Consider the following 24,128-nt stretch of genomic DNA (forward strand, 5'->3'; position numbering starts at 1 on the left):
TCCACCTCCACACAGCCACCCCACTGCAGTGTCTGCCTCTCTTCCTGGTGCGTCACAAGTGTCTACATCTCCACTTCCTCCTCTAATATGGACTCCGGTCAGGACAACTCCAGGGCTCAGGCCAGTCTAGTATGGCCCACCTTACCTGTTTTACATCCACAAAGTACTTTTTCCAGGTGAGGTCAAGTTCAGAGACTGCAAAGACCAGAACAGATTTCCAGGAATTTTCTTGAGAGAAATACAGTTCGACATATCTCAAACACCCTATAAAAATGCGCCCAGGCATGCAGAGAACTGGCTCTGTTTCTCTAGTCAGTTAACCTTTTGATGCTAAGATCAGCCTGTCCTCACATCTCCCCTGGGTTAAACGCCTGAGATTCTGGGGTCTCACTACAAAGTAATAAGAAACTAAAATATGACATGCTTTAAGTACATAAGAAATTCTCTGTACCGTGAGATCTTGCATAAAATGGAAGCAGACTGATACACTAGAATTATTCCAAGGTCGGCACCTGCAGCCTGCTGCTTCTCAGAGTGCTCATTCACCATGCGCCACTCTTATTTTCAATAAATAGGGCGCCACTTTCAAGTTCTGATCAATAATATTCTATAATGGCAGCATATAAGCACTGAGACTGAATGTGTATTTTGTGGATGTGGGGGGAGGACACATACACATGTGTACACCTGCATCTGGAAACCAGAGGTAATACCAGGTGTGATGGTTTGCATATGCTCGGCCCAGGGAGTGGCACTATTAGAAGGTGTGGCCCTACTGGAGTAGGTGTGTCACTGTGGGTGTGGGCTATAAGGCCCTCAACCTAATAGCCTGGAAGCCAGCATTTTGCTAGCAGCCTTCAGATGAAGATGTAGAACTCAGTTCCTCCTGCACCAAGCCTGCCTGAATGCCGCCATCTTCCCACCTTGATAATAACAGACTGAACCTCTGAACCTGTAAGCCAGCCCCAATTAAATGTTATCCTTATAAGAGTTGCCTTGGTCATGGTGTCTACTCACATCAATAAAACCCTAACTAAGACATCAGGTATATCTCACAATCACTTTCCATCCTATTTTTAAAGAAATGTCACAAACACATAGAAAAGTATTTAAGGTTTTATATATACATACATACATATATGCATGCATGCGCAAGTGTTTGTGTGTGTGTGTGTGTGTGTGTGTGAGTTGAGAGCTCACACCTTCACTTCACTATCATGAGCTCCAACTCTCTAAAACTGTAAGCTCAGTTTAGTACTTTCTTTTATAAGTTTCCAGTCCATGGTGTCTCATTGCAGTAATAGAAAACAAACCAAGACAGCCTTCATAGGGCTACGAGAACACACAATGTTCTCACCTCGCCTGACTCCTACCTTTGAACCTATTTTGTTCTGGACAGTGAGATATTTATGTCCTTGTATGTCCTACAGCCCGAGAAAAAGATCTCAGGATTTCCTCTCCTGTTTTTGTCTTGCATTTTCATGATGTGTGGCTAGCTAATGCTATCAATACAGAAGTACAAACTCTGGAGTGGAAGCAGATCGTTCTGCCCGCTGTCTGAGAGCTGCTTGCTCACCCAGTGAGAGCATAGCTGGGCATGGAGCACACCAGCTCTGGAGAGGCAGAGGCAAATAGATCTCAGTGAGTTTGAGGCCAGCCTGGTCAACATAGAAAAGCTAGTGAGGGCTGCAAAGTGAGACCCTGTCTCAAAATAGGGAAAGGTTGATTGCTCTTCACTCAATTAATCTGCCTGTGATGATCCCAACTCTGTGATCATTGATGATAAACTTCACTAAGGTATCCACGCTTCCTCATAAGAGGTGACAACCCTGGAGTGCCACTCACGGCATTTTGGCACTGTAGATGCCCTAGAACGCTTCAGGTCTGACAGCCACTATCACGCAGCATGAAAATAACAACTTTAGAATTGTCATCCTGATAAGCATCAGCCTTCAAGGACAGAAGGAAACAAAGTACCTGAGTATTTAAATAAATAGGTGTGAGTCAAATTCTTCTTTCTTTCTTTCTCTCTCTTTTTTTTTTTTTAATTTTCCAAGGCAGGGTTTCTCTGTATAGCACTGGCTGTCCTAGAACTCACTCTGTAGACTAGGCTGGCCTCGAACTCAAGAAATCCACCTGCCTCTGCCTCCCAAGTGCTGGGATTAAAGGTGTGCGCTGCCACCACCACCACCGCCCAGCTAAAATTTTTCTTAATGAGAAGTCAGTGTCACACCTGTACATTTGCTGGGCACCCACTGTACTGTGAACTGTGAGAAATATATTCACCATGAACTTGGTGGTTTGGTACTCTCTGGATACCAGGGAAAGAATATATTTCTACAACAGGGTTTGCCACTTAAGCAGATTTGGGGGAAACAATTATTAACCAACCCACTACTCAGGAACTGTCTTTGAAAAGACCCAGTAAGCTGACCTCATACATAACTAAGAGGAAAAAACCCAGTTGAACAGCACCTGAATGACAGGAACTGACAAACTCACAGAAAGGAACAGGCGCCCCAAAGGCCGGAGGAGCCAGACACAGGTGAAGCAGATGTCACAGGGTCCTAGCATCAAAGTCTCACCCAACCCCCAACTTCCATTCTTGTGTTGCCTGAATCATCTTGGCTCAAAGACGAATGAAAGTACTAAAAGGTTTTTCTAAAGTGCAACCAAAATCGTTTTTGGGAAAAACAGTATGACCTCCATTTTAAACAAATAAATAAATAACTGAAGTAACAGCTTTCCTTGGGAGAAAACATAGAATAGTTTAGCAAGTAAATTCTTACTGCCACTCCACAGGAAATGCAATTTTCAGACCATGTTAAATTTATAGAACACTCTGCGGCTGCCAGCCAACCTCCCCTGGTAGCCCGGGCTCATCCTTTGTCATTATGCTGAGCACATACTTGGGATACAATGTTCTGTGATTACAGAAATCCTTGATTTGTTTCTAGAGAAAACACCAACTACATCTTTTTGAAGTGCATATTAGACTGGAGGAATTTTCTTTGTTTCAAAAACCAAGTAGGGGCTCAGGGACAGAGCACTTGCCGCTTACAAGCATGAAGACCAGAGTTCACATCCCCAACTCTTACAAACAGGGCTTTCGAAACTGGCTGAATCAGTAAGCTCTGGGTTCAACCGAGAAGCCCTGCCTCAGTAGTGATTCAGGAAGGCATCCAATGTGAACTTTGGGCTCCACACACAGGCATACTCACAAACATGCAAATGTGCACACACACACACACATACACACACACATGCAAAATAAACCCACAGGTAAATAATTTTAAATTCCAAAAATTAAGTGCGGGGAGGGGGTGGGGGGTTGGGGGGGAGGGGGCAGGGCTGGATGACTCAGAAGGTGAGAGTTTACCACCAAGCCTGACAGCCTGAATTCAAGCCCCAGGACCCACATGATAGAGAAAACTGAGTTACAGGTTGTCTTCCCTCCTACCTACACACACACACACACATACACTCAGACACACATACACAGACACATACACACACTCATACACACACACAGACACGCACACACTCAGACACACACACATACATAGACACACAATAAATAAGTAAACATAATTTTTTTTAAATTAAAGAGCAAGCAGCTCATGTTGCTAAAGAGGCTGAAGCTGAAGTATTACCATGAGTTTAGGGCCAGCCTGGGTTACACAGCGAGTTGCAACACAGTCTGGGCAACCATGTGCCAAAGACAGGTGTGGGCATCATGCTGACCAAGTATGACCCAGGATCAAACCCTACCCTACAAGTCCTCCAAGCCTACCAAACTATGATCCATGGCACCACACTGACAGTCTGTCAAGGGGGAATAACAAACCCAATAGAAAACAAAACAGGTAATTGAATACAAAGTATATTGCAAACCCCTTCCCATGAGCCTTTTTAAAAAGATCTTGGCTGGAGAAATGGTTCAAGATTAAGAGTACTGTCCATAGAACACAGGTTTGACTCTCAACACCCACAAGGCAGCTCACAACCATCAGTAACTCTAGTTCCAGGGAATCTGATACCCTCTTCTGGCCACCATGGATAGGCACAACACAAAAGCGGTCCACAGACACGCATGCAGGCAACACACCCATACATATAAAACAATAATAAATCATAAATAAGCCTTTAGAGAGAGAGAAAAAAATCCCTTTTGTTTTAATCCTAGATAAGGACAAATCCGATAAAAAAAAAATCACTGGTAGCCCAGTTACAAAAATGCAGTTCTCTCAGAAAGACTGTTTCACCTGATGACCATCTGAACAAGAAAAGAAAAACTCAAAGGAGAAGCCGAGGATGCTGGCCAGGCTGCTCTCTACTGTAGGGTACACACTTCACAGGACCACAGCACACCCACCCACCAGCTTGGCCCCATCAGTATCTCCTGCCGGTATCCCAAACGTGGAGAAACTGCAGCTCTGGCTGCTCAAGTTTAAACCCAGATCCATTCACATCTAAAGCCTTGTCTAGATAAGTATGAGTGCAGAAGAAAGCTTTTTGACAAGACAGGAACTTGGTGCCGAGGTCAAGGGACAAGTGAGTACCATTCATCCACTCCCCACCCCTTAGAGCTCCAGGCTCAGGTGCAGGCCACCCTGAGGTTTGGACATGCTCAAAGGAGCTTCAGACCAGGGCAAGGTAACTCCTCCCCCAAATTTTAACTGCTTCAACCCATTTTTAAGTGTATAATTATATGAATTAAGCACATCCGCACTGCAGGGCCGTCTCTTCCAAATGAAACCTTGGTCCCACAGGAACACCAGCTTCCATTGCCCTAGCAACCACAGGCCTAGCTTCTGCCTCTGTGACCCAACTATCCCAGGTTAGTAAAACCATAGGCCCTTTATGCTTGGCTCATTTCACTTAGCGCTTTCATCCCCAATTAGTCTCTGAGAGACAGTCCCAAGAACATACCTTTCAGATGAAACACACGATAGTAATTTTACCCCTTTTCTCTTCTCCAGAGCTCGGAAAGGGAGCAAGAGATAGAGGGGGGAACAAAGTCATCTACTACCCTTTCCAGAGACAGAGCCTATTTCTGAGTCTATCGGCTCTCTCCTATCGCTGGCTTTATGCAAACAAATTGTTAACAGTTACATCACCTTGGAACATTCACAGGGGGCATCACGTCACATTCTTCTATCAAAATGGCACATGGCCAGGCATTTTGAAATTAATCCCAAGGTCAACAAGAGGGGAAAATAAAGGTGCTTTAATGAAAACCTGCACCCACCCAGTCTCCTATTACACAAATGAAGGCTGCCTTAAGTTTCGCTCTGACAGCAGGAAACTCTTCTTGGCAAGGCGTCCTGGTATTGTTTAATAGCTAGCGCTGCAGAAGGAAGGCAATACATCCACAAATGTTCATCCAGGAACAAATGTTAAGCAAAACTTTACATAAACTCTGAATGCAGCCATCCACCCCCCACCTTATCTCTCTCAAAGGGAAACCGCACATGACGTGAAAATCCTGCTTTCTTACAAGAATAAGATAATAATGCCACAAATCAATGAGCTCTAGGTCTTTTTATTGTTGTTGTTTTAATTGTTTCTTTCTTGCAATTCCCTTGTCCTCAGAACCAAGGGAGGAAAAAAAAATTCAATGAAATTCCACTCCTTATTAAAAAACCAGCAGGACCTAGGCCTGGTAAAGTGAGGTGATTTACATGGAAGTAAAAACCAGACACAGCAGGAGATGACTTGGATCCGTGAGACAGTGACACACTAGTGGGTGGAATGCAGGACTTCCTGTATTTATTTTAGTAGAATTAACCTCCAGTTCTGGGAGTCGTTTTTAGAAACTGACGTTGACCCTGCGGCCATGCTCCTGCACATCTCCACCACACCATCGCTCATAGGTTTTTCTGCCCAAATCGGTGTAACACATTGACTATGAAAGCAACGGGATTTTCCTCAAAGCTTTGCAAGATGGGGACCCTGTCCCCTGTAACAGTCTCCAGCACCATCATCATCCCTGACAGAGTCCCTATCTCTTCAGGAGCACAAAACTAGAGAACCCAAGAGTACAATCCACCCAAAACTAAAGCCCTGACCTAAAGGAATCTCCCTGTCCTGCTCCTCCCTGCCCAGCTCCTCCCAGCTGTGCTCCTCTCTGCCCTGCTCCTCTAAACAGTACTCCTCCCAGCCCTGCTCCTCCCTGCCCGGCTTCTCTCAGCCATGGTCCCCACTGCTCTGCTCCTTCCTCCCAGCCCTGCTCCTTCCAGCATTGCTCCTCCCTGCCCTGCTCCTTCCGTCCTGCTCCTTCCTTCCTGCTCCTCCCCACCCGCTCCCCCACGCCCCCTTCCCATGCTCCTTCCTCCCAGCTCCTCCCAGCTCCTCCCTCCCTACCCTGCTCAGATGTCTCTCTGGCTCTTCTCTCCAGCTCCAGCTCCTTTCATTCTTTTCTAAGTAAATTCCCATTTCATCTCTCCAGAAACTACTCTAAGTAGAAGAGAACGCAGCACAGAGAGCTGCCTCTTCACCCACCTGATAACTGAGTCAGATGTTCTTTTATTCTTACCATGTAGCCCAGGCTGTCCTGGGATCTTGATCCTCCTGCCTCAGTCTCCCAAGTGCTGGGATTGCTTATAGGTATCAGGCTCTATCTTAACTACTACACCTTAACATATGTTCTTTCTAGAACTTGCCCCAGGATCCTCGCAAATAAACATTTTTGGCAACCTCACCCCTCCCTGCCCCCTTCTGTGCTTGCTATGGCAAAGAACCGTAGGTATCAGAAAATAAACCTCCTCAAAATGGCTGCCTAGTTTACCTGTACTCTAACTTCAAGAACAACCAAAACTACACATACCTCAACTAAAAGTAAATCCAAATGCTAGTACTTTTAGCTGAGCGTGATGCACAGTAGCCAGCTGCCTATAATTCTGGCACTTGGTAAGTTGAGGTCTGAAGATCAAGAGTTTAACATAGTTAAGTTCAAGCTAGCTTGGCTATGCAGCTCTGAGGAAGGGGTTACACTCAGTGCAGAGGAGGAGGGAGAAGGAGAAAGAGAAGGAAAAGAAAAAAGGAAGGAGAAAAGTGTGGTGTAGAAAAGACAGGTGGGGGTCATTTCTCCTTGGTCAGCTGACACCCAGAGCAGCGTCTGCATCCCCAAAAGTTGCAATGACATCAGAATTTCCACAATTAAACCAAATACAGTCTGTTAAACCAAGTAAGGCAAAAGCACCTAAGAAATGTTTTCTTTTTTTTTTCCTATCAAAGGTAGTTAGCCTAGCAAGGACTGGAATTTCCTGAACCTTTCTTTCTCCTCTCCCTTTACATTGCCAGTCTCATCAGCGGAGCTCCCAGGGATGGGGCACAGTTACCATCTACACCAGGGATAAAAGACAGAAACCATCTTGGCCAAGAGCGCTTGCTCGAGTACCGGAGTTCTGAGGACCTTTTTCACAGGAAAAACTACCTGCCTTGCCCGGTTACTTTTGCTTTGCTCGTGTGTTCCTTTGCTGGGTTTGGGGTAACACCAAGATTAGCGTTTCATTTCTAACAAGCATGTGCTAAGCAGCCTATTTTAGAAGTCACGGAGGCGGTATGGAGCTCAAACCCAGACGGCAGGCATCATAACAAGGGGAGCACAATGGATGTGCAAGGGATCCCTGAGAACGGGTGAGGCCCTTCTGAAGCAATCCGCTGGCCTGAAAGGGCTCCTCTCAGTGTCACACTGCTTCCTCACTTGGGTTTACTTGTGTATTTTTTTTTTAAATTTACACTCTATTCATTATACATTTGCTTGTGTGTTCTCTTAAATTTACACTGGGTACATTCGTTACACATGGTATGTGGTACATAAACATGCCAGACTTTTGACATCGCCTTCATTTCCTGTCACTCAGGACCCAGAAGAATACCATCCAGTCACACCACCTGCTCTAAGGGGACCCTAGGCCCTGGGATCTCATCACCCCTCTCTTTCACAGCATTTCCTACCAAGATGTTAGATCAGAAAAACAGAATCTCTGGCTTGGAATGGAGACCTAACATCTCAAGTGAGTTAGTTTAATCGTGTTGGCTAAAGGACCTACGAGGGTGGGCTCACCTTAAGCCGGGCTAAAGAGGCAGGTAGAATTAGTTCTTTAATGAAATACTGTACTTTTCCTTGCCAAAAATCCTCACCTCTAATGCAGAGGCTTAGAGGCTGCAGCCATGTAGGGTCCTAAGTCAGCCCGCTTTTCTAAATCACTCAAAGCAAAGTTCATTTTTCCTTCTCTTCCTCTTAAGCCTGTTTTTCTTAACACTTTGGGCTTCTCCCCAGACATTTTAGGCTTCCTCACTTTCTTTAAAGCCTTCCCACCATGCGGCTGCCTGTCAGCCATGCATCTGACCCGCACGCCAGCTTACAAGGCATGGCTTCTTGCCTTCCCTTTTCCGGTCCCCTTCTCCAGGCAGCCGCTGACTTTTACAGCTTGCCTCCTCTGGGTTTTTTTTTTTTTCTTTTATCCTCTAATAAAATGGCTCTTGGGCTCCTATTTGAGCTCACTTTTAAATCTGTTGATCAGTGAACCTATGAGCACTGAAAGGTGGCCCAGACTTCCCCTACATCAAAGAGAGCGCAGTGTCGTACAACTCTCCACCGCAACTCAACAGGCCCACTATCAGAAGACCATGGGCATAATAAACATATGCTCAATAAACACAGGGATAAGTAAAGGAGATGGCTTAGAAGCCCTCCCTCTCCCCTGCACAAATGATGACTTAAGCATTTGGTCATATGGTCTAAGTGAAATATGGCTTCATTTCAATTCAATGTGATCTAGTGGTTTTGTTTTTAAATGTAAGGACTATTTGTATGCAATTCTATTTGCTAAATTGAATGTCCTCTGCATTTCTTCTGGACACATTTTATTTCCACATTAGCCACAATGGAGAAGTTCAAGAAAACTATGTTCTAGAAACAGTAATGGCTTCTCTCCAAACCATTCTAAAATGTAGAACAATAATAAAAAAAAATGACTTATATGTAAACTCATACTGATCTCCTTAGCATCATAGTATATTGCTTATAAATTCAGGGAGTAGGGAAGGAGGGGGAAGGAGGAGGGAGAGAGGAAGAGGAAACAGAAACAACAGATGCAGAAAATGTGTTCTTTCCAACACTGGAAACACAACTATAAAGGAACACAGAACCATCCCACAAGGATCCATAGACTATGTACAGAAGCCAAGAAAAAAATGCAGATGAAGATGAAGGGTTCAGGACTTAGGGTGTGAGAACCCCCAGTGGGAGCACGGAGAAGAACGCCAGGACCTGACCTGGATGACTGTGTACACCAGTGGCTCTCCAGGTGTGACCCCGGTCTAGCAGCTTCGATGCTACCTGAGAAATCCTGACAAACGCAGACTTTCATCAAGTCACACCACACACCTGGGAACTCTGGGGCTAGGACCAGCAAGATGTGTTTTCACAAGCCCAGGGCTGACTCTGATGCACAGTGAGGTGGGCACCGAGTAAGCAACTTCCCGTAGGAGGACTGACATCAGACAGATGAAAAACAGTCCATTAGGGATGGAGGCAGCCAACAGAAGCCCTCTGTCCAATGCCAAAGAATGCACGGCACGTTGTACAAATGGTAGTGTGCAAGCCCCAAGGCATGAGAGGGAAGGCAGATCACCAAGAGTGTTGGGTCCGGTGCCAAGCAGCTGTACTTCCAGCCTGTGGGCAGCAAGGAGTCCCTGGATGGGCAGAATGGACATGCCTATACCTGCAGAGGATTTTAGAAACAGCGCGGAGAAGAAATGGGCAAGCGACTTGGGGAATGACTGCAAACTCTGCAGGGAGAGGCAACAGTGGTAGGAAGAAACTGGAGGCTGTGGGGAACGGCAGGGCTCCTCTGCACAGGGGCTGGAGACAAGTGGTGATTTAAAAGGCAGAGATGTAGGGAGCAGGACAGCTGTGGAAGAGACTAAGCTGAGACTTGCCGGACACCCTCAAAACCCAACCAAAAGTAGACACTGGTCTGGGGAGCAGAGCGCTTCTCTGCTGGTAATACCATACTGTACTGTAACCAGTTCCTGAGCTGTCAGTTTTTCTCTATAAATGAGAGTTCTGAGCAGACAGAGCGGCCATCCTGGTCAGGATCAGGCATTGAAATCAGCCTCTAGCTTCTGGGAAGCCAAACAGAGGTGCAAACTAAGAGGTCACGGCTCTCATTCAGGAGAAGACAAGAGCTGTGGGGAAGGAATTAGAAATAACCTCAGTGTGATGATTTGAACGAGAATGGCCCCATAGGCTCATTGTACTTTAATATTTGGTCCCCAGTTGGTGGAACTGTTTGGGAAGGATGGGGGTGGACATTGAGGCTTTAAAAGCCTACACCAGGCCCAGTGCCTGTCTATTTCTGTCCCTCTGTCTCTCCATCTGTGGCTCTTCTCCCCCGCCCCCCGCCCTGCACCCTCCCTCTGTCTCCATCTTGCAGATTAGATATAAGCTCTTGGCCAGTGCTCCAGTGCCAGGCCTGCCTGCCTGCCTGCCTGCCTGCCTGCCTGCCCACCTGCCTACCTGCCTACCTGCCTGCCTGCCATGCTCCTCACCGCGATGATAATGGACTAACCCTCTAAAAACTGTAAGCAAGCCCCCAATTAAATGCTTTCTTTTTATAAACTGCCTGTCATGGTGTCTCTTTACAGCAACAGAACAGTAACTAAGACACTTGGTGTCTTACATTCTCTATAGCTTGTTGACAGCATCCAAACCCCAAAACTCCTATTATGAAAATTTAACAGTAAATCTGATCCATTGAATGGAGCCCACAAAGGCTCATCTCCAGTAAGAGGGCTCCAAACAAAAGTAAAAATAAGATGTAAGTTCCAAGCCACAGAGACACAGCCACCTAACTGAGAGGACAAGACAGCTTCCCTCTGTTTCTATTTTTGGAATAACTGTAGAGCAGAGGATAGAGATGTTTCAAATCTCACTGATAGAAGTCTGCGTCTTTGCTTTGATTTTCAGAAATGATTCCTGGCAGGCAGATAATGTTGTGACCCAATTACTGGGTATTTTGGAAGTAGTAGGCACTTAGCTGGGGGATGAGCTCGGGGGGTGCAGAGGGGAGAGTTGTAAGAGCAAGCACTACCACCTGCCTCCCGCCTCAGAATGTCATGGTGGAGGAAGCACTGGCAGTCAGGAAGCGACACAGCAGCTCCCCCTGACCTGCTTCCTGCTTTCTCACCATTCCCGAAATAGATGGAGCTAAGGAAGATCATAAATATACTCCCAGCCCTCTAGAGGAAGGCTTGGCAAGGACATAAATTTGGGTCCCTGGGAAAAGGGGATGAAAGGCAAAGCTACTGAAAGCCTCCGACTCAAGGGGGTGGGGACAGTGGGAAACACTGACAAAAGGAGTAGGGGAAGCCTCCAGACAGTTCTTCCCCCAAAGCACACCCAGGGGGCAGTGCTACAACGGGCTCCCGAAGCTGTGCTCTTTGGTTCAAAACGCAAACCTTGGTAAGCCAAGAGTAATGATAACGGTTAAGGTCTCACCACCTGCCAGGTGGTGGTCTAAGCCTTTATCCTCTATCGGCTCCTGAAATCCCCAGAATCATGTTACATATGCACCTGTAGCTATCTCGTTTGCAGGTGACGCATTACATAATTATGGTGTTCAACTAAAATTCTGCCATAGGTGGGCATGGGTGACTCCATGACAAGGCAATACCAGAACCCTAAGAGTAGGCTTTTTTTTTTTCAAAGATTTATTTTATTTATTTTATGTGTATGAGTACACTGTAGCTGTACAGATGGCTGTGAGCCATCATGTGTGTGGCTGCTGGGAATTGAACTCAGGACCTCTGCCAGCCCTGCTAGCTCCGGCCCCACTCGCTCTGGAGTAATACACTGTAATACACTATATTCAGACGCTCCGGCCCCACTCGCTCCGGTGTAATACACTGTAGCTGTCTTCAGACGCACCAAAAGAGGGCGTCAGATCTCATCATAGATGGTTGTGAGCCAGCATGTGGTTGCTGGGATCCGAACTCAGGACCTTCGGAAGAGCAGTCAGTGCTCTTACCCTCTGAGCCATCTCGCCAGCCCCAAGAGTAGGGTTTTTTAACACCAAACTCCGATAATCTCTACAGAGTAGGTTGCCCTGCGCATGGCACACTAGCCAACAGTATCTCTAATCTCTACCTGCAAAAGCCAAGAGTCAAGCTAAAATGTCTCTGGGTCAAAGGCGTCCAGCAGGCCAAAAGTGTCCCCTCCCCCCAGCCCCCAAATGCAAAAGCAGATACTTGCAGAGATTTGAATGGCCACGTTTCTACTTTCATGGAAGGATCCTGTGCTGGCAGGGGAGACGGGCTCTTAAAGTTCCAGGGAGTTGACCTGGGGGGTGGGGGGGAGCAGGAGCCAGGAAAGGGCTTCGTCAGGGGAAACTTTCACAGGGGCCACATGCCCAGGCTCCTCTTCCATGCAGCACCCCCACTTCTGAAAAGAAGGAGTACCGCCCTTTCTCAGCACTTCTGCACACCCCACACAGACCTCCACTAGAGCACCCTACCACCAGTGCTCTGGCACATTTTCCTGTCTTCCTGGACTTGGCACAGTGCCTGGCACCAACTATGTATGCGATAAACATTTGCTGCACAAAGGAATGAACACGTGGAGCTGAGGTTTCTGGGAGTCACTGGATGAACGTCTCTCTTCACTAATGACCTAGAAAAACATATACAAAACTTGTTTCTTGGGGAGGATCCGAAAAGTTCTGTACTGACAGCAGGGAGAGAGAGTCTAGGACTGAGCTGAGCTCCCCATGGTTATCTAGGCCCCAGTACACTGAGCATTCTCATCAGGCCTCATCAGGCCATGGCCGTCTGCAAATTACATTGCAGTAGCTCACCAAAAATGAAGCAACCCAGGAAACCTAACTTGTGCTAGGTTTATCCTTTTGCTTACAGATGGTACTGCTCAGCTATACACAGTGCTTCTACCTACAGACAGTACTTCAGCTACACACAGTACTTCCATCTACAGACAGTACTACCCAGTCATACACAGTACTTCCACCTATAGACAGTACTGCCCAGCCATACACAGTACTTCCACCTATAGAATACTGTCCATTTATACCCAGTACTTCTACCTACAGACAATACTTACAGATAGCCTATAACTATACACAGTACTTCCATCTACAGACAGTACTGTCCAGCCATACACAGTACTTCGACCTATAGACAGTACTGCCCTTCTATTTCTAGTACTTACAGACAGTCCCACAGCTACGCAGAGTACTTTCTACGTACTACAGACAGCACTGCCCAGCCATACACAGTATTTCAACCTACAGACAGTAAGTACTTCAGCTAAACACAGTACTTCCACTCACAGGCAGCACTGCACAGCAATGCAAGATACAAAATGTAGAAGGTGGCCTGGCCTTTGCCTAGAACAAATCTATTGAACAAACTAAACAAGGACCCTCAAGTTAAGCACACACTCAGCAGCAAATAACAAGCATGATGATCAGGGAAACACAGCATCTCCCATGGTTTCGGGCCAAGGTCCCAGGAGTCAGAACCTAAGGCCAGCCTTGAGCCTGCTAGGACAGCTCTGAAATCCTCACCCAGTGCCTCAGCTTCCTAGGATCTACATTTGACAACTAATCAGATTCCCCTTATTTTATACAAATGCAATCTATCCTAGGAAATCCCAGAGAGTCAAAAGAGCAACTCCTAGTTTCCAATGTCTGAAAAAAATCACATGAAAAAGAAATGCACTTGGGAGCCAAAACCGAGAGGAAATAGTAGTACCACCAACAGGCAGATTCCAGTCAACTGTGCGCTTTGAAATCAAATAGAAGGTAACATTTTTTACCTTTTTCCCCAAACGCCGAGCTAAAGGAAGTTTAATGGTATGGTGGCAAGAAGACAAGACTTGTGTAGGGCCTGGACAAGGCCTCTAACTTTTCTGAAGCAGAGCTAACTGTCAAATGGAAAATGAGGCTGTACCTGCAAAGAGTTAAACGAAATGCTTCCTGTAGAGCTGCTGGCACACAGTTGGCTCCTAATAAATAAACGTTATCGCTTAGTCCTGTCACTTGGCAACCAGTGGTCTCCTCAGTGTTTACTGAAGGTCCAGGACAACAGGATGGCCACTGTACAGCCTATTAGAAAAGACCTTAGCTTTCTTATCTATAAAATAGGAACAGGGTTTCCTGAGGGTTATAGATGGCACAATAGTCATGAAGCTCTGAGCTCAAAGAACTTCATGGTAAAGTTGATGATATGATCAATGAGATACAGATGATTAAGCACAGATTTTATGGATATGTCTGCATGTGTTCAGGTGTGTGAGCATATGTACATACATAGGTCAGAGGTCAATGTTGTTCATCTTCCTCAAGTTATTCTCTCATTCTCTCTCTCTCCCCCTCTCGTTTTGTTTTTTGTTTGTTTGTTTGTCTGTTTGTTGAGACAGGGTTTCTCTGTGTAGCCCTGGCTATCCTGGAACTCACTCTGTAGAGTGAGTTCAAACCTGGCCTGGAACTCAGAAGTCCACCTGCCTCTGCCTCCTGAGTGCTGGGACTAAGGGTGTGCGCCATCACTGCCCATATCTCTTCCTTATTTTTAAAGACAGGATCTCTCTCATTGACCCTGAAGTTCTCCTACTCAGCTAGACTGGCTGGCCTGCAAGCCCCAAGGATCTTCCGGCTTCTTCTTCTCTAGAGCTGGGGTTACAGGCACAATGCCTAGCTTTCTCATGGGTGCTGGGAATTGAACTTTTGGCCCTCATGTGTTTATGGAAAGTGCTTTAGTGACTGACACATCTTCTCAGGTCCACTAAGCTCAACAGACTTCTAAAGTGTTGCCTGAAACACATTATTTACTATGTTAAACTATTATTTCAAACCAAAGGTTTTTTTTTCTTCCCCTGTCCCCCCAACCCAACAGTAACCCCACTACCACCAAAAAGGGGGAAAAAAGGTGAAAGGTGAAAAGCAGCAATTTCCAGGGGCCAACCATTCTTAAGCTTCCCCTAAGCATCTCAGCCTCAGCCAGGAGGGCACGGCAGCATGGGAGCCCACATGAAGGAGATCTTAGAGGGCTTGATAGCATGGGAGCCCACATAAAGAAGATCTTAGAGGGCTTGATAGCATGGGAGCCCACATAAAGGAGACTATTAAGCAATTCACAATTCAACAGTCTTGCTTCCAACAGCAATTCCTAGAATCACCATCTCCAAATTGCAAAAGCATGTGGCTCTGCCAGAAAGAGATCTCCATGCAAAGGAACAAATGCCAAGACACATCTCCAGGCCTGCCTGCTGAATTCACATTGCCGCTGTTAGCCCTGTCTGCTCTCTCAGGCCCTCGTCCTTCATCCTGGCATCCTGCTGATCATTCTTGGGCTATAATTCAAAAATGCTCACTAGTTCCCAGGGCACTTTCAAAATGAATTCCTTCACAGCTCCTGAGACTCTGGGTGACTCTACATTCTTGGAAGGCCCAGGGGCTCTAGCAGCCCACCCACAAGCTCTATGTGTTGGTCTGGCTTCGCTACTAACTCAATCCCAAGGGCAGAACTGCGCATCTCAGGACCAGATTCCCAGACTTAGCAATTTCATGGACCATTAAGCTGCCAAATGAAAATATTCCCATCCCTTCACAGAAGAACTTTTACCCCAAAATTGGAAGGGCATAATCTCAACGAAAGGGGCAGCTCTCCTCATTTGAACACCAATAAAATCCTGGCTTTAACATCACCATTATCACTGCAGTAAGGACAATGTCACTGATAGACTCTTAGCCCTCAGGGCCCGCACTGTGCTCTCTGCATCTACACGAACGGTTCACTTCTGCAATGCCTACAGACAAAGATCTGTTTCCCAGGGTGGTGGACTGGACATGCTACATCGTACCATTCCATCGGCGATACCAAGTCTTCCTTCCCCAGCAAGGGAACTCGCCCTTCCTCTTCAGAGCTCTGCAACGTTGGTCCAGTTGCATCCTCCAAATGCACACTCCTCCTAGCTCGGTTCAAAAGTCTGCATTTTTTTAGTCAACTAAAAATAACAAAGCCACACTTCCTCCCACTCCAAGCATTCCTGAGGCAGGCTTGCCGGTATAGCTCAAGTTCAGAAATTTCAGGTACTGCCCCGCAAGGCAAAATCCTGCAGCATCCACAAGAGGAAAAGAACACAATGGCTAACCTCCTAGCATTCTCAAGTCATTAACATAAAGAGAACATTTCGGGTCTATTTCACCCCATTATTCTGCTCTATGCTCTCTCCTTTGTCTTTGTGAAGTCATGCATTTTATACATCTTATATACCAGGAAATTATACATTGCCATTTTTTTTCCCTTTAGTTCTTCTTTGTTTTGTTTCATCTGTATCTTTTGTGGTCAGCTGGTCAGTTAGTAAGCTGGTCAGGGTGTTGACCTCCTATGCCTTTAACTAGATCCTGGCTCCCGAGTCTTGACCACATGTTGATGATTTACCTCCTCTCCCCAGCTTTTCTGTTCTTACCTCCTGCCCTCTTCCCATGTTTGCCGTTCTAGCCTTGCTCCTTGCAAGGGGTTCAGAATCCTGCAGGCCAGAGGCCAGAGGCCTTGTGATGCCCTCACTGTTACTAAAGTGGTACAGTAACTCTGGCTATCTTCTCCTGCCTCACCTCAAGATTAACGATGCTGAGTTTTGTGAGCATCCTGAAAGCAACTCGTGCATAACCCAGGATGGAACAGATGCCCTGTGCCCACGGTCCCATCACCATCTAGCTGGTACTTCTGCTACTGCAGCAGCAGACCATAAACACCTGCACAGCCAGTGAAGATGCTCACATCAAATGACAATGGCAATCAATTCCTAAGGCCAAGAGCTGTACCTCTCATTAAGGGCAGAAGGCAAAGGATAAAGCATAGGAAAGCTCTGCTAAAATTCTACAAGATAGAGCCCAGCAACCAAGACACGGAATGCCTCCTCTGCAACTGGTAGGATTTCTACTTGAGCTGGGAGCCTAAAAGCAGAAAGTCTCTCTTCAGAGGATGCTAAAAAAAATTTCCAAAGTCTGATAGCCAAGCCTAATCCACACTCTGCCTCCTACCCAGAAGAACACAGGTTCAGAGTTCATAGATAACAATTATTTTGTAGCAAAAGAAAAACTCAATGGGAGGCAGGAACTGACCAAGAAGCCAAGGTGTCAAGACAAAACCAGGGCAGGAAAGGCTCTGAGATTCATAAAATCAGCCTTTCCTATGCGCTAAATGAACTCCTCCCTCCTTGAATGGCTGGATTATAGACCACCAGACCAGGCCAGCCAAGGACTCAGTAAACCAACCAGAGGGCATATCCTACTGCAAATCTCATTCTACAGATGGGGTAACTTAGATTCCAGAATGTGAACTGACTTCTCCAGGTCACAGAGTGAACTGGACTCACAGAGGAGCAAGGCATAGAAGCAAAGCCTTTGGAGTTGCTGCTTGGTGAGCTTTCTACCAAATCCTACCAGACCCTTAATTATGGAGCCTGTCACTCTGCCTCAGACAAGCCGTTACAGCTACAAAACATGCCATCGATATATGTCACCACGCACAGTATGCACCAATGACTCTTTAAAATGGGTAATTCTGGCTTATCATCCCTAGATTTAATTCTATTTGCTAGTACTACAACACCGCTGAAAATAAATAAACACAAAGCAGGTTTCAAAACATGGATGGAGGCTTCTTACAAGCATTCGGGTCACTCGTAAGGCACGCTCTTCTACTCAGACCTAATCCTAAACAACAAATCAAAGATGTCTCAGAAGAGAATGCTTAGGGAATAATAATGGGACACACTGAAATATTCTCCTATGAGAGGAAACCTCACAGTGAGATTGCTAATGGGGTCTGAAGTCTCCACCTCTTAGAGGGGTTTTCTTAGATGGGTGGCATTTACGTCAAGGTACCATCACCAAAGGATACATAAGGAGCTAAAGAGATGGCTCCATTGGCAAAGTACTTGTGGTGCAAAGGTGAAGGCCTGATTTAACTCCCCAAGACCTTCATTAAAGCCAGGCATGATAATACAGTATTCCTTCTGCAAGATTAAAAGGTAAAGACAGGATTATCCTCCAAGGCTCTCAAGGCCAGTTAGCCTGGTATACATAGGGGTCAAAAATAAGATGAAACTTGGTCTCAAAAAAGGTGAAGGTTAGCAAGATCTCCATCAAAGGATCCTCTGACCATCGAATATGCATAAGACAAGTGCACGTACATATGCACAAGTGCCTTCATACATTACACACAAGACAGTTTTGTCAGGAAACAGCCATTGATCAAATCCTAGTTTTCTTAACCCAGGGAAGGAAAGTATCACCCATATAATCAATCAGTAATAACTTAATACAATATTTTTCCAAAACTCATCAAGTTTTCAAAACTCAAAACTATACTAACAAGTATAGTGAGTAGCTGTTGGTCTCATAAAACACTGTAGTATGTCTCTAGGATACTTAAGGTATTATTGCCACAAAGGTATTGTCTATTTTAAAGGTGTGGATAGAAAGATATTAAGATTCCATTTTTCTTAGATAAATTTAGATAGCCACTAATCAGGGTAAGCAACAGAACACAATTCTAGTAATCATGGGAAGGGTTTCAAGTGTTGATTCCTGCTCTAACAGAAAAAGAATCCAATATTTGTTTGCTGTTTCTCTTCTGGCAGGAAAAGCCCTGAGAAAACAGAAACATGACATACAAAATAGCTGTTCTAAAATATTGTTCCACACACGTGTTCTTGTAATATTTGTCTTTTCCAAGACAATGTTGTAGTCTGTATTCATATTACTGACACTAAAGTAAAGTATTATTCTGTTACATTGTAGCTACCCCAGTTTTTCAACTACCTCTTTACAACGGTTCAGAATGCAGGATTCTGCCCTGCTCCTTAAAGGTGAACAGTTTTAAAGTATCCATTTGGGGAAGAAGTAACAGTGCCAGACCGCAGCAGCCGCAGTGGAATAGGGTCCCGACCTGAGTCCTTTCTCAAAGGCTCTGAGCAAGGGTGGTACATGGATGGCAGCTTTGTTTCTGGGAACTTTCTGAAGGCATCCACCAATCTAACACATCAAGTTCAAAAGGACAGTGGCAGACATCTTGCACCTGCGACATCCCCCAACCCACCCCTACACTCCACAGATGGGACCATTCCTCTCTCCAGCCACCCTTGTTCCCACCACATTTCTGCCTGCCTGGGGTGAGAGGGGTCCCCATCCTGGGAACAAATACCATTTTCCCAAACAGATGCCATTTCTAAGATTCTGCTAAGAGTCTCCGAATTCTGAGAAACCCAAATTCTGCTTTCAAACTGAAACAAGACAAAGCCTGTTCCTAACTTCATAAAGAAAGGCTCCCTTCGAGAGTCCTGTCTCCACAAAGTCAGCCACAAGAATTCAGGTCCTACTACCATGGCCATTTCAGAGAAAGATCTGTAATATCATGACAAGAAAGAGAACAAGATTTAAGGTACCAAATCCTAAAACAACAGATCAGCTGTCATAATTTATTCTTAAATCGGTAAAAAAAAAAAAAAAAAAAAAAAAAAAAAAAAAAAAAAAAAAAAAAAAAAGAAGAAACAAATAACAAAAAGGGCCAGCCTCACAAAGTTTCTTATTTCTTGATATCAAAATGATATTGCTGTTATCGTTTTATGATGCTCCTTTATGGCTTTCATTTAAGACACTGGCACAAGGCAAAGCCAGTGACAGGACTTTTTAAAGCTGCCCCCTCTAAGAGCCCACTGGGCTTCAGACACTGACCTAATTCTCTCCATGTGAGCCCTCTCCAACCACTCAGTCTATCCCCAAGCGATCGGGACAGTCGTGGCTGTGCAGAATCTTACTACAAAACGGTCCCAATTCTCCATTTGATTTTTTTTTCCCAGCTTTTTTTCTTTAACCCCACACTCCCTTGGCCTTTTGAGCCTGACCTCCTGTTTTCAGACCTCTCCATCAAAGGAGAGACCACCTATCATTGTTTCTGCGGGACTCCGCATCCTCCCTCCGCCCAGCTAGTTTTTGTCGCACAAATGTCATTTCTGGCGTCTGAGCCACCATCCCTCCCAGCGGGCAGCAATGGGGCGATCGGGACCCCGATGACCGGCTTCCCTGATCCGGCTCTCGGCACACAGCCATTTTCTAGTTAAAACGCTCTCAGCATTGCAGAGGGGACAGGAACTTTGCCCCCTTCTCTCTGGGTAGCTGGGCTCTCTACACCCCGGGAGACGCTGGCCAGGTCTCTGAGTCAACCGCAGGAGCGCGCCGCCGGGCGGGCAGGCCGGCCCCTGGGCAAGGGGGCGTGCGCTACCGGTCGCCCGCGCCCACCCGCACTTTGCCCTCCGCAGTCTCCGCCCGGGCACAGCCCAGCGACCCGGTGTCCTCGCTCGGCCCTGCCGAGCCCCAGCTCCGGGTGGGACTGAGAGAGTAATGGGAGTGACGGGGCGAGCCCGCAGCCAGAGCGCCGGCCCTGCGGCGCGGGCGCTGGGCGAGCGGGACTCCGCAGCGGGCGCCCGCTGCAGATGCGACGGCAGCTGCTGCAGCTGGGCGACCGGCGGTGACCGCCAGAAAACGAGCAGCAGCCGCCGAGGGCACAAGCAGCCAGGCTCGCCGGCTGCCCTGCTCCCGCGGCGCACTCCGGGCCATCCCTCAGATCCCCGGGCTGAAGGCATGGAAGGAAGCGGGGCTCACCAGCGCTGCACGGCGTTCGATCGGCTCCGGACCCGGCTCCTAGGTCTCGCAGTCCGCTGAGCACCCGGATCAGCTGCGGGCTGCAGCACGCGAGCTTCCTACTTAGAGCAGCGCTGGCTCCGGCGACTGAGCATGCCCAGTGCGGCTCCGCGAGGCCCGCGCAGGGAGCGGCGGCGGCGGCGAGATTCCACTTCTCCAGGCTTTGGCGGCGGCTGCGCGAGGAAAGGCTTGGAGGGGCCTGGAGGAGCCGGGCAAACCCAGCAAGGCGGGGCCGGGGGCGGAGGCCGCGGCGGAAGGGGGCGGGCCGCGCTCCCAGGGCGACCCCTGCAGGTGGAGGCGGCCAGGCTGCGGCACAGCAGGGAGGCAGGGGGCGCCAGGGTGACACCAGAGGCTGGGGGTGCGGGGCAGCCCGGGTATCCCCTCCAGGTGGCCTAGCGTCTGTCTGCACCAAAAGCCAGTTGGAGGAACTCTTCTCTCACACGTCTGCGTTCCTTTAGAATGGAAAAATATCCCCAGATGAGAGCTGCCCACAGCCTTCCAGGCTAACGTTGAAAGGTGAAACTTCTGCTTTCAGCCTCCTCACCCCCCCCCCCCCCCCCCCCCCCCCCACGCCTAGACAATATGCCACACACGAACATTTCTGCACTGGAAAATCGCAGCGAGATAATGCCAGGTAAGAAATACACCTGCGAACAAGGAAAAAGCATAATCTTGCTACCTGTTTGTTAGGCAGTAAATGGATTGACTGCAGGCACAGGGAGGTCCTTGATTTGTTCTCCACCAAGCCAAGGGGTGTTAAACTGATGCCTAGGTCAGACTCAACTGGGAAGGATGCTGAAGCATCATGCTAGGCACATTTCCAGGGGATGAATGAGTGAGTGGTTGTGCCTGTGCGGCTGCCATCCGATATACACAGATGATGTAGAAAGGTAATTCTGAAAATAATTGTAACTACTAAGTAATGGCACTTTTCCAACACACTCCTCCCTCAGATAATAAACTCAGACTCATCCTCCCTACAGTGGAGATGGGCATTATTCTTTTTTCCATCACACAGCTTGAGTTTATTGAGGTTCCACAAGTTTCCCTTACTAGACCCAGGAGTACAAGCAAATCCCTTCCCCTGCCTTCATGATTTTTACAACTCAGCAGTGACTGACATCCATTGAATACTTTCTATGAAATGCCATTTCTGCCATCTCCATACACCAGGTGTGTTGACACATGAAAGAGTTGGGTTGTTGGGAATGGACAGAACGCCATGTGTTGGAGGAATCTTGCATCCTGTAGCCTCTTCTATCATCAGTATTTCCCCCAGACTCGGCGGAAGGCCAATAGTAAGGCTACAGAAAAATCTCCATAAATCTATGCAAGTTCACTCTTGGAACTGAGCCTCTGCATCCCAAGACTGGCCCAACGAGTCCTGCGAACCACGGACAGTCGAAAACCAGGGTTCAAATACCTACTTGGAAAAAACAAACTGTAGGGGGTCTTGAGACACAGGCTACAGTGTCCTTCAGGCCCAGAGAGAGGAGGAAAAGAAGCCAAGCCCACCCTGCGTGTCCTTCATCGCGGCGATCTCAGCAGGCTACCACACCGAGCCTCCTTCCACCTTGAACTAACATCCAGAGCCTACCCTACCACCCTATTCTCCCGGGCTCCCGGGTCGATCCGCGCCTGCCCCCTCCAGGCGATCTACTTGGAAGCGCAGGAAAACCCGCGCTGGAGTCCGCCGAGGCGGTGGGGCGGGGCGGGGCGGGGCGCGCAGGCGCGGTGGGCTCCAGGTTGGGCGGAGGAGGCGCCCTGCTCCACACCTGATGCAATCACCCTTCCGGAAAGCCGCAGGGTCTCCAGGATCACCGCGGAAACGCTTCCGCGCCAGCTCCCGCCTCTGCGTCCCAGCCCCATGGCCTGCTTCCTAGGCTCATTCCCCTGGCGGCCTGCTGGGAGGAGTCGGGAAGTCACCTCCCTGCCAGCTGACTACTTAGATGTTCCGATAGTGAGGGGCGGGCTACAGAGCATCCTGCAGCTGCTGGAGGAAAACTCCCTCAGTTATTTCCAGGGAGGACTGGTGGGACTGGAACACTGGCTTTGAACTATCCTTTGCTTGCTTCCCTTCCTGCATCCTACCCACAATTTCTTCTCTGTTCCCGAAAAGGACGGTTAAGGTAGAATGGATTGCCAGGTGCCCTGGATAGCTAAGTATGTAACCGCACCTTAGCTGGGCTGAAGAAAGCCTGCCACCGCACACTCATGTTATAAATAAGTAATTGGCTTCCCTATACCTCATCGTTTAAGATCACAAAGAAAATCATTTCTCATTTTACCACCTCATGCAATTTTGATAGCTATTGTGAGTGGGTGCTTCCCCTTAGTGCTGACGCACACACGAACTGTTTTCTTAGGAAATGAACTATTCCAAGAATATCCTGAGCACTTGTTTTTTTAAGTATGAAGTAAACATTGGATACAGCACATTAAAAATTACCGCCTGTAAATTCCCATAAGATCAGAAGTCCTACTAACTAGAGGTGTGGGTGTTTCAAGGAATTTTAGTGGAAAGGACACTTGGAAGAACGTTATAAAACCAATGCTACACTGAGTCTTTAGATTCTATAAGTATTTACTTAATAACCCAGAGATGTCAATAGCTTCCTTAAAGAAGACAAATCTGTCTACTGTCGTGTCACAGGCCAGCATTCCCTCAGCACCACAGAGGCTGAGGCAGGAGGGCAGTGAATTCAAAACTAGCCTAGATTTCACTGTCAAAAAGAACAAAAACGCCAGGCAGTAGTGGCACACACCTTTAATCCCAGCACTTGGGAGGCAGAGGCAGGCAGATTTCTGAGTTCAAGAACAGCCTGGTCTACAGAGTGAGTTCCAGGACAGCCAGGGCTACACACAGAAACCCTGTCTCGAAAAAGAAGGAGGAGGAGGAGGAGGAGGAGGAGGAGGAGATGGTGGTGGTGCTTTGGAGAGCTGGAAAAAGGGCTCAGTGGTTAAGAGCACTGACTGCTCTTCTAGGGGTTCTGAGTTCAATTCCTACCACCTAAAATGGAATCCAGTTCCCTCTTCTGGTGTGTCTGAAGAGAGCAACGGTATACTCACATAAATAGACAAACAAATAAATCTTTAAAAAGGTGTTTTGTGCCAACATTTAGGTCTAAAAGTACTTTTATTTGGTCTTCTGTTGTAAGAGCTGTTTAAGGTGAAACCAAGGGAAATTTAATGTTCAAAACAAAATATATTAGTCCTCATTTGCTTTAGCAATAATTCCAAATACTTTCCCAGTATAGAAACTAAAAATAAAGCTTGGTGTGGTCGCCATAACTTTAATCCTGGCACTGAGAAGACAGAGGCAGGCAGATCTCTATAAGTTAGAGACTAGCCTTGCCTATATAGCCAGTTGCAGACTAGGCTACATAGACTCTGTCT

At 47.2% G+C, this 24,128-nt stretch overlaps 1 protein-coding gene across 13 annotated transcripts in view; it reads right to left on the reverse strand.

The window, feature by feature from the left end:
* Apbb2 (amyloid beta precursor protein binding family B member 2) overlaps positions 1 to 20,937 on the reverse strand; it is a 337,969-nt gene extending 317,032 nt beyond the window's left edge. For 12 of the 13 annotated variants that reach the window (XM_031342505.1, XM_031342497.1, XM_031342500.1 and 9 more), the window contains exon 1: positions 20,694 to 20,936. The gene's annotated coding sequence lies outside the window, so the exon portion shown is untranslated. Of the gene's footprint in view, positions 1 to 20,693 lie in introns of all 13 variants that reach the window. The other variant, XM_031342494.1, reaches the window with a different exon arrangement.
* Between the last annotated feature and the right edge of the window lie 3,191 nt (positions 20,938 to 24,128).

The sequence above is a fragment of the Mastomys coucha genome, unplaced genomic scaffold (genome assembly GCF_008632895.1).
Source record: "Mastomys coucha isolate ucsf_1 unplaced genomic scaffold, UCSF_Mcou_1 pScaffold22, whole genome shotgun sequence".
Classification (NCBI taxonomy): Eukaryota; Metazoa; Chordata; class Mammalia; order Rodentia; family Muridae; genus Mastomys; species Mastomys coucha.